Below are 14,998 nucleotides of genomic sequence, written 5' to 3'. Positions count from 1 at the left end.
TTATCTGACATGAGTATTGCTACTCCTGCTTTCTTTTCGTCTGTACTTGCATGGAAAATCTTTTTCCAGCCCTTCACTTTCAGTCTGTATGTGTCCCCTGTTTAGAGGTGGGTCTCTTGTAGACAACATATATAGGGGTCTTGTTTTTGTATCCATTTAGCCAGTCTTTGTCTTTTGGTATTCAACCCATTTATGTTTAAGGTAATTATTGATAAGTATGATCCTGTTGTCATTTACTTTATTTTTTGGCTTCGAGTTTCTACATCCTTTTTGTGTTTCCTGTCTAGAGAATATCCTTTAGTATTTGTTGGAGAGCTGGTTTGGTGGTGCTGAATTCTCTCAGCCTTTGGTTGTCTGTAAAGCTTTTGATTTCTCCTTCATATTTGAATGATATCCTTGCTGGGCCAATAATCTGGGCTGTAGGTTATTTTCTTTCATCACTTTAAGTATGTCTTGCCATTCCCTCCTGGCTTGAAGAGTTTCTATTGAAAGATCAGCTGTTATCCTTGTGGGAATTCCCTTGTGTGATATTTGTTGTTTTTCTCTTGCTGCTTTTAATATTTGTTCTTTGTGTTTGATCTTTGTTAATTTGATTAATATGTGTCTTGGAGTGTTTCGCCTTGGGTTTATCCTGTTTGGGATTCTCTGGGTTTCTTGGACTTGGGTGATTATTTCCTTCCCCATTTTAGGGAAGTTTTCAACTATTATCTCCTCAAGTATTTTCTCATGGCCTTTCTTTTTGTCTTCTTCTTCTGGGACTCCTATGATTCGAATGTTGTAGCATTTAATATTGTCCTGGAGGTCTCTGAGATTGTCCTCATTTCTTTTAATTCGTTTTTCTTTTTTCCTCTCTGATTCATTTATTTCTACCATTCTATCTTCTAATTCACTAATCCTATCTTCTGCCTCTGTTATTCTACTATTTGTTGCCTCCAGAGTGTTTTTTATCTCATTTATTGCATTATTCATTATATATTGACTCTCTTTTATTTCTTCTAGGTCCTTGTTAAACCTTTCTTGCATCTTTTCAATCCTTGTCTCCAGGCTATTTATCTGTGATTCCATTTTGATTTCAAGATTTTGGATCACTTTCACTATCATTATTTGGAATTCTTTATCAGGTAAATTCCCCATCTCTTCCTCTTTTGTTTGGTTTGGTGGGCATTTATCCTGTTCCTTTACCTACTGGGTATTCCTCTGTCTCTTCATCTTGTTTATATTGCTGAATTTGGGGTGTCCTTTCTGTATTCTGGCAGTTTGTGGAGTTCTCTTTATTGTGGAGTTTCCTCACTGTGTGTAGGTTTGTACAGGTGGCTTGTCAAGGTTTCTTGGTTAGGGAAGCTTGTGTCAGTGTTCTGGTGGGTGGAGCTGGATTTCTTCTCTCTGGAGTGCAATGAAGTGTCCAGTAATAAGTTATGAGGTGTCTATGGTTTTGTAGTAACTATGGGCAGCTTGTATATTGGAGCTCAGGGCTGTGTTCCTGTGTTGCTGGAGAATTTGCATGGTATGTCTTGCTCTGGAACTTGTTGGCCCTTGTGTGGTGCTTGGTTTCAGTGTAGGTATGGAGGCATTAGAAGAGCTCCTGTCAATTAATGTTCCCTGGAGTCAGGAGTTCCCTGGAATCAGGGTTTAGACTTAAGCCTCCTGCTTCTGGTTTTCAGTCTTATTTTTAGAGTAGTCTCAAAACGTCTCCTTCTATACAGCACCGTTGGTAAAACATCTAGGTTAAAGATGAAAAGTTTCTCCACAGTGAAGGTCACCCAGAGAGGTTCACAGAGTTACATGGAGAAGAGAAGAGGGAGGAGGGAGTTAGAGGTGATCCGAATGAGATGAGGTGGAATCAATAGAGGAGAGAGCAGGCTAGCCAGTAATCGCTTCCTTATGTGCACTCCACAACTGGACCGCTCAGAGATGTTCACGGAGTTATACAGAGAAGAGAAGAGGGAGGAAGGAGACAGAGGTGGCCAGGAGGATAAAAGGGGGGAATGAAAAGGAGAGAGACAGATCCAGCCAGTAATCAGTTCCCTAAGTGTTTTCCACCGTCTGGAACACACAGAAATTCAGAGTTGGGTAGAGCAGAGAGGGGTTAGGGAGGAGACACAGGCAACCTGGTGGAGAAAAAGGAGAGTCCAAAGCGGGAGAGAGCAGTCAAGCCAGTAATCTCACTCCCAAGTAAAAATGGGTACTGAAGATTGGGTTCTTAAAGGTACAAAATTGATAACAAATACCAAAAAGCAAAAGTTAAAAATCTAGAGTAGAGTTTGGAATTTCAGAAATGCAATGTTAAAGAAAAGATGAAGAAAAAGAAAGAGAGAAAAAAAAGTCACAAAAATTATAAAGAAAATATAGGTACAAAATTGATACCAAAAAGCAAAAATTAAAAATCTAGAGTAGAGTTTGGAATTTCAAAAATACAATGTTAAAGAATATAAGGGGAAAAAAAAGAAAGAGAAAAGAAAAAAAAAGTCACAAAAATTATAAAAAATATGTATATGAAGTTTGCTTTTAAAAAAATAGGTTCTTTTTTTTTTTTTGCAAAGTAATGCTGCTAAGTCATTTCAGTCGTGTCTGACTCTGTGTGACCCCATAGACGGCAGCCCACCAGGCTTCCCTGTCCCTGGGATTCTCCAGGCAAGAACACTGGAGTGGGTTGCCATTTCCTTCTCCAATGCATGAAAGTGAAAAGTGAAAGTGAAGTCGCTCAGTCGTGTCCGAGTCTAGCGACCCCATGGACTGCAGCCTACCAGGCTCCTCCATCCATGGGATTTTCTAGGCAAAAGTACTGGAGTGGAGTGCCATTGCCTTCTCCGTGCAAGGTAATAGTAGGTTATAAAAGTGAAAATTAAACGAGTAATAGAGGACTTAAATTTTTTTTAAAAAATTAAAAAATAAAAAGAAAGAATGATCATAAAAATAGTGAAACTATATCTAGGACTTTCTTTGGTGGTGTTGTGGGTATTGTGGGGTCAGTTCATTTTCGGCTAGTTCCTTGGTCCGGCTTATATTTCTCAAGATCTATAGGCCCCTTCCTATGTAGTTGGTACTAATGACAGGGTTTTAATCTATTGCACCTGTCGTTTCCAAGGCGGTTCCCTCTGTTTTAGCTTCTTCTGTTTGCTGGTCTCTTCAGTGTCTGATATCCGCCCTGACACAAAGTGGGTGGTGAGGGACACTTTTATTTGCCAGGGACCAGCCCCGGCTGATCCAGGGTATTCGAAGCGGGGATGGCGTCGGCGAGGATCAGGAAACAACTGCTTAATTAAACGTTAAGTAAGGATATAAAGAGTAATAGAATGACGATAGCTCAGTAAAATTCAGTGAAGAAAAGAGGCTGAAATAAGGATAGCTCAGTGAGGAAATTCAGTGGAGAAAAGAGGCTGAATAATTCAGCAAGAAGGTAAGAGAAAGAATGACATGGTGAGACCAAGTTTCGGTGAACAAGGCCCGCACTTTATTTTCCAAAGTAGTTTTTATACCTTAAGTTATGCATAGAGGATAATGGGGGAAGGGGTAGAGTCAGGCAGCAAGCCAGGCTTTCTTCCTGCAAACTTATCATATGTAAAAGCTTAGGTGATTTGCATCATCTTCTGGCCCGGAGGCCTGTTAACATTTTAAGACCCTTTCTTCAGAAAACTTATTTTTCTCTAAAGGTGATTGGTCAGGAGCCACCCTCCAAAAGCATTAGATAAAGTTGCATTCCTACAGAGCAAAAGGTGTGGTGGGCTACAACAAGAAAAAGAATTAACTCAAGGGTCCCAGGTTACAAACATTAAAGCTACTACTTACACCAATTATATTAACCAATACACTGCCAGGGACACAGCAAGTAAGGGATATGGAAACTTAGCAGCAAACATTGGCCCAACAAGTGAAAATCCCTTCACCAATACAATTTCTAATCAATCTTTTAACTACTCAAAAGAATCTGTGTTTAGACAGTTTAGAACATCTCCTGCCTCTCACAGGTGGGAGGCTCTGAACAATCACATGTGGCCGGAAAAACATATTCAGGCAGGCTAGAGGACTTCCAAGGGAGTTTGTAGGTTGAAACACTGTCCCACCCAGGAATTATTAACTGGAGCTGTAAGCTAACTCTTTTTTCAGAGAGGTAGTGGGGGACAGCCCCCCGTAAAGTCAGAGGTGTAGGTGAAAGCACAAAGCAGAAAGTAGGCAGACTCTGGTTTTGGGGGTAGATTGCTCGAGAATTTCCAGGGAGACTCCTGAGGCTTGATCCCGCCTTTGCGTATGCCAAGCCTCCTTCCTCATGACCTTTGCCAGGGGCGGAGCTCGCTCCCCGCATTTATTTATTTATTTATTTATTTATTTATTTTAGGCTCACTTGTTCAGTCGCGCTGTGGGGAGGGAGGGACGCTGCAAACAACACTGGCGTGTGCTCGCAGTGCCTCAGCCACACTGGGCCTGCCCTGCTCATGACGCATGTACCCTCCCTGCCCCCACTGCTCAGGCTCTAGGTTGCTCCTCCGGGAAACATCTGAGGCCGGCCCTGGGCTGCACACACCTCCCAGGTCTAAGCTGCTCAGGTTCAGGCACTCGCATAGTCCTCAGAGGTGCACACTCGGTTGGGCCTGCATTTTGTACCCTTCCCAGGTCCGAGCAGCTCAGGTGATGAGGTGTTTGGCGAGAGTGGTTGCTGTGACTTATCGCCTCCCTGTGTCTCGGTTTTCTGGGTGTACAACCGGTGCACCTTCTCAGGCGGATGTTGACCATCCAGAACCCCAAGAAGTCTTTGTTAGCAAAGAAGCCTGCTTACAGTTTTGTAGATAATGTCTCTCTGGGGTTGCAATTGCCCCCTTCCGGCTCTGCGTGTCACTGGAGGGGGGTGGTCTGCAGCTGGCTATCTCTGTTCAGTCCTTTGTTCTGTGCACAGGCGTGGCAGTGTCTTAGGTTAGGGCTGGTTTTTCACGTGGTAGTTATTCCACAGTCTGGTTTGCTAGCCCAAATTAGTTCGCTCACATAGCGCTCGGGGCATTCAGGCCAGATCCTTACTCTAAGCGGTGCAGCCCGCGCCTCCCTGCCCAGCCCCCGCTTGCTAGTGGCGGGTGCAGGCGTCTGTGCTGCTTCTCCGCTGGGGGAGTTACCGTTGGGCTCTCCTAATCTGTGGGTTTTAATTGTTTATTTATTTTTCCTCCCTGTTATGTTGCCTTCTGTGCTTCCAAGGCTCGGCACAGACTCGGCAGTGAGAGTGTTTCCTGGTGTTTTGAAACTTCTCTCTTTTTAAAACTCCCTTCCCGGGACGGAGCTCCATCCCTCCCTCTTTTGACTTTTTTTTTTTTTTTTTGTCTTTTATATTTTTTTCTACCTCCTTTTGAAGACAATGGGCTGCTTTTCTGGGTGCCTGATGTCCTCTGCTGGCATTCAGAAGTTGTTTTGTGAAATTTACCTGGCGTTTAAATGTTCTTTTGATGAATTTGTAGGGGAGAAAGTGGTCTCTCTGTCCTATTCCTCCGCCATCTTAGCTCCTCTCCCTTTTTTGGCATCTTTGAATTCTGAATCTAATTCCTTTGGGTTATAAGACTATTGAGAAAGCCCATTTCATCTTGGTTGAGATTTGATAGTTTGTAGTTTTATTGATCTATTTCTTATAAGATGTCAAATTTGAATACTCCATTATTATCCTTTTAATAGCTGACAGATCTGCAACAATATTCTCTATTTCATTCCTAATATTGATGTTTTGGTCTTCTCTATTATTTTTGTCATTTTTGCTAGAGGTTAACTAATTTTGCTGATTTTTTCCCCAAAAGAACAACTTTTTATATTATTATTATTTTTTTTATTGTTTCGCTGCTTTCAATGATATCAATATCTGCTCTCATCCTTAAGATTTCCTTTCTTCTGCTTACTTTGCGATTAGTTTGCTCTTTTATCTCCCTAGTTTCTTGAGTCAGGATCTCAGATTACTGCTTTGGGAATTTACCTTGTTTCTAAATGTAAGAACTTAGATCTATAAATTTCCTTCTTATCACTACTTTAGGTGCATTACACCTCTGAAATAGTTTTATCAGCAATTACTTTAGCCACTCTTGTTTTTTATAGTCAATATTTTTTTGGTATATATATATATATATATTTTGTGTTCAACTTCCTTATGTCTTTGTTTTGAGTATGTTTCCTGTGAAGAGCATGTAGTTGGGTCATATTTTTATCACTTTACTAGTTTCTGTATTTTGGTTAGTGTATGTGGTTTATATAAATTGTTCATTGTTATTATTTAGTTGCTTAGTTATATCCAACTGTTCTGGGATCCCAAGGACTATAGCCTGCTAGGCTCCTCTGTCCATGGTATTTTCCAGGCAAGAATAATGGAGTGGGTTGCCATTTCCTTTTCTAGGGGATCTTCCTGACCCAGGGCTCGAACCTGTGTCTCCTGCAATGACAGGAGGAATTTTTACCATTTAGCCATCTGGAGAATTATTGATGTAGTTGAGCATAAGTCTACTCTTATGAACAGTTAGTTAGAAATCCATGTACATCAATCAATATGGATTCTAGAATAGATGGCAAGAATACACAGAAGAACTGCACAAAAAAAGACCTTCACAATCCAGATAATCACGATGGTGTGATCACTCACCTAGAGCCAGACATCCTGGAATGTGAAGTCAAGTGGGCCTTAGAAAGCATCACTACGAACAAAGCTAGTGGAGGTGATGGAATTCCATTTGAGCTATTCCAAATCCTGAAAGATGATGCTGTGAAAGTGCTGCACTCACTATGCCAGCACATTTGGAAAACTCAGCAGTGGCCACAGGACTGGAAAAGGTCAGTTTTCATTCCAATCCCAAAGAAAGGCAATGCCAAAGAATGCTCAAACTACCGCACAATTGCACTCATCTCACATGCTACTAAAGTAATGCTCAAAATTCTCCAAGCCAGGCTTCAGCAATATGTGAACCATAAACTTCTTGATGTTCAAGCTGGTTTAGAAAAGACAGAGGAACCAGAGATCAAATTGCCAACATCTGCTGGATCATAGAAAAAGCAAGAGAGTTCCAGAAAAACATCTATTTCTGTTTTATTGACTATGCCAAAGCCTTTGACTCTGTGGATCACAATAAACTGTGGAAAATTCTGAAAGAGATGGGAATACCAGACCACCTGATCTGCCTCTTGAGAAATCTATATGCAGGTCAGGAAGCAACAGTTAGAACTGGACATGGAATAATTGATGCTTTTGAACTGTGGTGTTGGAGAAGACTCTTGAGAGTCCCTTGGACTGCAAGGAGATCCAACCAGTCCATTCTGAAGGAGATCAGTCCTGGGATTTCTTTGGAAGGAATGATGCTAAAGCTGAAACTCCAGTACTTTGGCCACCTCATGCGAAGAGTTGACTCATTGGAAAAGACTGATGCTGGGAGGGATTGGGGGTAGGAGGAGAAGGGGAGGACAGAGGATGAGATGGCTAGATGGCATCACAGACTCGATGGACGTGAGTCTGAGTGAACTCCTGGAGTTGGTGATGGACAGGGAGGCCTGGTGTGCTGCGATTCATGGGGTCGCAAAGAGTCGGACATGACTGAGTGACTGGTCTGATCTGATCTGATAATAGAATTGCTACAATTGGAAAAAAAAATCTAGACTCAGTTACCTCGTCTGATAAAAATACCCACCTCATATAGTTGCCACAAGTATTAAAAAAATTAAGTAAATCTCCTAGTCACATATAAGGCCTGTATTACATGCTTAATAAATTATTGTTAATTAAGAATCTCATCTCCTCAGCTTTCTTTTGGAGAAGGAGTAGACTGCTAAGAGTGGAAGGAACTTAAAGATTTCTGAGTCATTCATAGCTGGGCTCAAATTTCTTCTCTACTATTTCCTCATTTTGTGGCTTTATAAGTCACTTCCTTTTAGCTCTCAGCTTTCTATTTTCTTAGAAAGTGATAGAAATACCTAACTACTTCCAGTTAAGCAGCTGAAATAACAAATTGTTAATGATACATTGAGTTGCTATGCTGGGGTGCAGCCCTGACAGGAACTTCATGGTAGTAACTAAGACATAAGCCAGGAAAAGTAAAGATACATGTAGTCTGCTGGTCTTGGTAAAAGTCCCTGCCTGCTAAAATCTCAACTCAGCCACTGTTCACACTTCAGCATCATTCTCCCAAAACTACAGCATCAAAAGTTAAAAAGCATGAGGTTCTAAAATGTTGTGCTTGATATTCGTCTTTCTTACTTAAAAAAAGATGCTAGAAACAAACTTATGGTCACCAGGGGATAAAGAGGGGAGGGACAACTTGGAAGATTGAGAGTGACATGTGCACACTATTACATATAAAATAACATTAGGGCCTACTGTATAGCACAGGGAGCTATGCTCAAAGCTCTGTAATAGCCTATATAGGAAAAGAATCTAAAAAAGTAGAATGGATATATGTATCTGTATAACTAATTTACTTTGCTGTAGAGTTCAATCACTCAGTCATATTTGACTCTTTGTGACCCTATGGACTGTGGCACATCAGGATTCCCTGGCCATCACCAACTCCTAGAATTTACTCAGACTCATGTCCGTTGAGTCAGTGATGCCATCCAACCATCTCATCCTCTGTTGTCCCCTTCTCCTGCCTTCTATCTTTCCCAGCATCAGACTCTTGTCAAGTGAGTCAGTTCCTTGCATCAGGTGGCCAAAGTATTGGAGTTTCAGCATCAGTCCTTCCATTGAATTTTCAGGACTGATTTCTTTTAGGATGGACTGGTTGGATCTCTTTGCTCTCCAAGAGTATTCTCCAACACCACAGTTCAAAAGCATCAAATTTTCTCAGTCTTTCTTTAATCCAATTTTCTGTTGAAGGGCGGGGCTGTGTTCCCTCCCTGTTATTTGACCTGAGGCCAAACTATGGTGAAGGTAATGAAGATAATGGTCTACTGCATAAGGGCACTCAGTGCCCCCAAACTTGCAGCATGTCATCACCGACCCACGTCTCTGCCGAGTCTCCTGGACACCCACAGGCAAGTCTGTGTCAGTCTCTTGTGGGGTCACTGCTCTTTTCTCCTGGGTCCTGGTATGTACAGGTTCTGTTTGTGCCCTCCAAGAGTCTGTCTTTCCAGTCCTGTATAAGTTCTGGTGGCTCTAAGGTGAGGTTAATGGTGACCTCCAAAAGGGCTTATGCCATGCCCACGTCTACTGCACCCAGAGCCCCTGCCCCTGTAGCAGTCCACTACTGATCCATACCTCTGCAGGAGACACACAAACACAGTTCTGTCTCAGTCTCTGTGGGGTCTCTGGATCCTGGTGTGCAGAAGGTATGTTTGAGCCCTTTGAGTGTCTCTAGTGGGTATGGGGTTTGATTCTAAATGTGATTTTTCCCCTCCTACCCTCTTGCTAGGGCTTCTCCTTTTCCCTTGGATATGGGGCATGTCCTCAAAGTCTCTCCAGGGCCATGCAGCTGCCACTCCAATGCCTACCATCTTGCTATGGCTTCTCTACACATGAAACTAAAACAACATTATAAATTAACTATACTCCAATAATTTTAAAAAAGATAAAAAAATAGAAGGGGGACAAGATGGTGGAGGAATAGGTGGATGTGTAGTACATCTCTCCATGGATGCATCAGGAATACACCTTCAGACACAGAACACAAGCTGAGAGCAGGCAGGAGTCCCTGACCACCAGAAAGCAATATCTGGACCCATGCAAAACTAGGGAGGATGAAAGGAAAAAGAAGAGAGTGAGCAGGACTGGATGTATACGAGACGGTGGGGGAACTGAAGCAGGATTCAAATCCCCACATTGGAGCAATTGCCTCAGACAGTGAAGAAGCATTTGAGGCTGTTGGAGAGTGCAGCAGCTGATCTATGGCAATCTGAATAAAATGAGAACCACACAGACAACCCTTGCCACAGCTGTACATACACTGGACAGGGATGCAAGTCTCCTGGAATATGCAGCAGCTGGGAGCTGCAGCATAGGGATTGGAGAGAAATCCCACGGTGAGATCTGCTGTTGATTGCTAGGAGATGCTCTGAAGGGATGTACAGAAGGAGACTGCAGTGGGAAATGCTTTTGGAAGAAAACAGAGCAGCCGTCAAGGCAAGGCAACAATGCAGAGTCATATTCAAGGAGTGGTTTTCTCTGTAGCCTTTCTTTCTCCACATGCCAGTGCCAACAGTTGCCCAATAGAGAAAGATCCTAGAGAGGGTGGCCCTACAAGTGCCTAATGCACCAAGCAATAGAGATGGACTCCAGTCATGGGGGCCCTTTAAATGTCTGATGTACCAGGTAACAGAGAATGACCAGCAAAAGTGGTTCTTTAAACACCAGTGGCCAGAGACTAAAAAAAGACTCAAATAACACCATAACTTCTGTGGCTGAGATGGCCTGCATCCCTACACACTTGGCATCACCAGGGTTCCCATGATCCAAGCAGCTGTGGTACACAGCTCAATCCTTACAGATAAACACCCTGAATAGTGCCATATCTCCTGCAGCAATGGCCTCCAGCTCCCCTGCATATCTGGCATTGCAAGGGTCCCAGTTATCCAAGCAGCAGTGTCACCTCCATACTTTATACCCACTAGGGCAGAACTGCTGCTGCTGCTAAGTCGCTTCAGTCGTGTCCGACTCTGTGCGACCCCATAGACAGCAGCCCACCAGGCTCCCCCGTCCCTGGGATTCTCCAGGCAAGATCACTGGAGTGGGTTGCCATTTCCTTCTCCAATGCATGAAAGTGGAAAGTAAAAGTAGGAAGTCACTTGGTCATGTCCGACTCTCAGCAACCCCTTGGACTGCAGCCTACCAGGCTCCTCCATCCATGGAATTTTCCAGGCAAGAGTACTGGAGTGGGTTGCCATTGCCTTCTCCGAGGGCAGAACTGCTAGAGGCTAGGAAAAACCCTAAGAGCACCACATCTCTTACTCCCCTCACCACAGGCTCCCCTGCATACCTAGGGCTGCCAAGGTCCCTGAAATCCAAGCAGTTGCACCACCTCCACACCTGGCCCTCACTGTGGCAGACCCAAGTCCTCCAGGGCACCCTCAGGAACAAACTCCTATGGATGACCCACATGCAGAGGTGGAAGTAAAACCACAATTGAACCCCAGGTGCAGTGTGGCTAAGGAAGAGGATCAAAAATCTTTCCACCAGCTATAAAAGCTGCAGATCAAATTCACATACTCAACTAGGCAGACTCTGCATCTATGGAATATATAAAAAGACAGTGAGAGCTCATGCAAAATTGGAAGCAAGAGCATGCATGAGGGCATCCTAGGAAGGCAGAGGTCTATTGTGACTCACAGTGAGGGAAAGGACACTGACAGCTGAAATCTGAGAAAAATGTTTATTATTATTCTTATATTTTTATTTGCTCTTTAGTTGGTTCTGGATTATTTTTCTTCTTTTTTTCATCTCTATTGTTGAGGTTGTTGATTTTATTATTACTATTAACTCTATTTAAGCTTTTGATAATTATTTTTAATTACATTTTAAAATTTCTTTTTAATACTTCTACCTCTACCTTTGCCCTTTGAAGTTCTGTGGGCTTTTCTGTTTTGTTTTATTTGATTGATGTTTTTCTTATTGCTCTTCTCCTGCTGTAATTATTCTTCAGTATATAAAAATCCTCTTTATATACTTCTGTTTAACTTTGCTTTTCTATTTCTTTTAACTTTTCTTTCTTTTCTTTGTCTTTCCTACCATGTTTGTTAGCTTTTTTTGGTGGGGGGGGGGAGTTTTTTTCTTTGCTTTATTCCCCACTTGGCTCTCTGCTTTGGTATTATTTCCCAGTTTGTTTTTTAGTTAGTTTTGTTTTCCATTGGTCAACATCATTTTTTTGGTTTTCTTTGCTTGTCAGGTCACTTGCTTTTACTTTCATTTCTTTAGACTGTTGTGAGTTTGTTTGTGTGTGTGTGTATGTTTGTGTATGTATGTTCCATTTCTTTTGGTTATTATTTGTCTGATTTTGTATTTACTATTTTTGGAGGTTTGTGTTTTGTTTCTTGTTATATTTTGGTTTTTGCTTTTGTGTGTTTGCTATAATCCCCTTTAATATTTCAACAAACAACTTGTGGAATATCAGTTCCCTGGCCAGAGATTGGGCCTGAGATTTTGGAGTGGAAGCACTGAGTCCAGGACCCTAGACTACCAGAGAACTTCTAATCCCAGGGAGTATTAGTTAATGAGAACTCCCACAAAGGCCTACATTGCATCATACAACTGCCAGCAGCACCCAGTGCAGGATGTCTCACCCAAACAACAAGGAAGACAAAAAAGCAAACCCAGTTGTCAACAAGCAGGATTCCCAAAGACACCCCAAAACATACCACCACACACAGCCCCAGTCATCAGAGAGAGAGAGAGGTGAAACGAACAAACAAACAAACTCATCACCTCCCACAAGAACACAGACACAAGTCATTTTCAACACAAAGCCTACAAAAACCACTGGACCAACTTTACTTATTGAAGGCAGAAACCAAAAGCAAGAAGGAATATGACCCTAAAGTTTGAGAATAGGAGACCTCAAACATCATAAAGTTGAAAAATAAGAAAAAAACAGATAAATATTGTGCAAATAAAGGAACAAAGCAGAAACTCACAAGATCAAATAAACGAAGAGGAAATAGGCAAACTACATGAAAAAGAATTCAGAACAATGATAGTAAAGAAGATCCAAAACCTCAAAAATAGTATGGAGAAAATGCAAAAAGCAATTAACACATTTAACAAGGATTTGGAGAAATAAAGAATAAACAAACAGAGACAAATAACACAGTTACTGAAATTAAAAAATACTCTAGAAAGAATCAGTAGAAGAATAACTGAGGCAGAAAAACTGATAAGTGAACTAGAAAATAGAATGGTGGAAATAACTGCTGAACAGCAGAAAAAAGGAATGAGAATGAAAGTAATTGTGGACAGTCTCAGAGACTTCTGGAACAATATTAAACACACCAATATTCGAATCAAAGGATTCCCAGAAGAAGAAGAGGAAAAGAAAGGGTCTGAGAAATTTTTTGAAGAGATTATAATCAAAAACTTCCTCAGTATGGGAAAGGAAAGAGTCAATCAAATCCAAGAAGTGTAGAGTTCGATACCAGAGAAACCCAAAGAGAAACACGCTGAGGCGTGTTAACTTACAAAGATTAAACACAAAGAAAGAATATTAAAGGCAGAAAGGGAAGAGAAACAAGAAACATTGAAGGGAACAGCCATATGATTAACAGCTGATCTTCCAGCAGAAACTGCAGGACAGTAGGGAATGGCAGGATATATTTAAAGTACTGAATGGAAAAAAATCTGCAACCAAGATTACTTACATGGCAAGGATCACATTTGAAATTGATGGAAAAATCAAAAGCTTTACAGACAGGCAGAAGTTAAGAGAATTTAGTGCCACCAAGCCAGTTTTACAACAAATATTAAAGAGACCACTGTAGGCAGGAAACACAAGAGAAGGAAAGGCCTACAAAAACAAATTGCAAAAAATTAAGAAAATGCTAATAGAAACATATATATCAATAATTACTTTAAATATAAATGGACTAAATGCTCCAACCAGAAGAAACAGACTGGCTGAATGGATACAAAACCCAAACCCATATTATGTATGCTGTCTACAAGAGACCCACTTCAGATCTAGAGGCACACATAGACTGAAAATGAGAGGATGGAAAAAGACATCCACGCAAATGGAAATCAAAAGAAAGAGAGAGTGACAATTCTCATATTGGACAAAATAGACCTTAAAATAAAGAATATTACAAGAGATAAAGAAGGACATTACATAATGATTAATGGGTCAATCCAAGAGGAAAGCATAACAATTGTAAATATTTATGGACCCAACATCAGCACACCTCAATACATAAAGCAAACACTAACAGACATGAAGGGGGAAATTGGCAGTAACAAAGTAATAATAGGGGACTTTAACACCCCAAGTATACCAATTAACACATCATCAGAATAGAAAATCAATAAGGAAACATAAGCCTTAAACAGCAGATTAAAGCAGATGGACCTAATTGATATCTTCAGGACATTCCATCCAAATGAAAAGAATACACTTTCTTTTCCAGTGCACAGAGAACATTCTCCAGGATAGACCACATCTAGGGTCACAAATCAAGCCTCAGTAAATTTAAGAAAATTGAAATCCTATAAATCATCTTTTCTGACCACAACAATATCAATTACAGGTAAACAACAACAACAACACTCTTAAAAAACCCACAAATATATGGCAATTAAAAAATATGTTTCTAAATAATGAACGGTACACTGAAGAAATAAAAAGGGAAAGCAAAGAATTCCTAGAAACCAATGACAGTGAAAACACAATGACTCAAAACCTATGGAATGCAGCAAAAGAGGGAAGTTTATAACAGTACATTCCTACCTCAAGAAACAAGAAAAACATTGACTAGACAATTTAACTTTACACCTAAAACAACTGGAAAAAGAACAAAAATACCCCCAAAGTTAGTAAAAGAAATAAATCATAATGATTAGAGCAGAAATAAATGAAAAAGAAATGAAGGAAACATAGCAAAGATTAATAAAACTAAAAGCTTGTTCTTTGAGAAGATGAACAAAATTGGCCAACAATTGGCCAAACTCATCAGGAAAAAAGGGGAGAAGAATCAAATCAACAAAATTAGAAATGAAAAAGGAGAGGATAAAACAAACAAAGCAAAAATACAAAGAATCATAAGAGACTAAGTCAATAAAATGGACAACTTAGAAGAAATGTACATTCTTAGAAAAGTTCAACATTTCAAGACTGAACCAGGAAGAAATAAATATTATGAATAAGCTAATTACAAGCACAGAAACTGAAACTGTGATTTAAAAAACAACCTCCCTAAAAACAAAATCCCAGGGCCAGATGGCTTGACAGTTTAATTTTTTCAAACATTTAGACAGCAGCTAATGCCTATCTTTTTGAAACTTTCAAAAATTTGTTGAAGAAGGAAAACTTCCAAACTCATTCTATGAAGCCACCATCACCCTGATAACAAAACCATACAAACA

The sequence above is a fragment of the Bos taurus genome, chromosome X (assembly GCF_002263795.3).
Source record: "Bos taurus isolate L1 Dominette 01449 registration number 42190680 breed Hereford chromosome X, ARS-UCD2.0, whole genome shotgun sequence".
In the NCBI taxonomy this organism is placed as follows: Eukaryota; Metazoa; Chordata; class Mammalia; order Artiodactyla; family Bovidae; genus Bos; species Bos taurus.
This window is presented reverse-complemented; position numbering follows the sequence as displayed.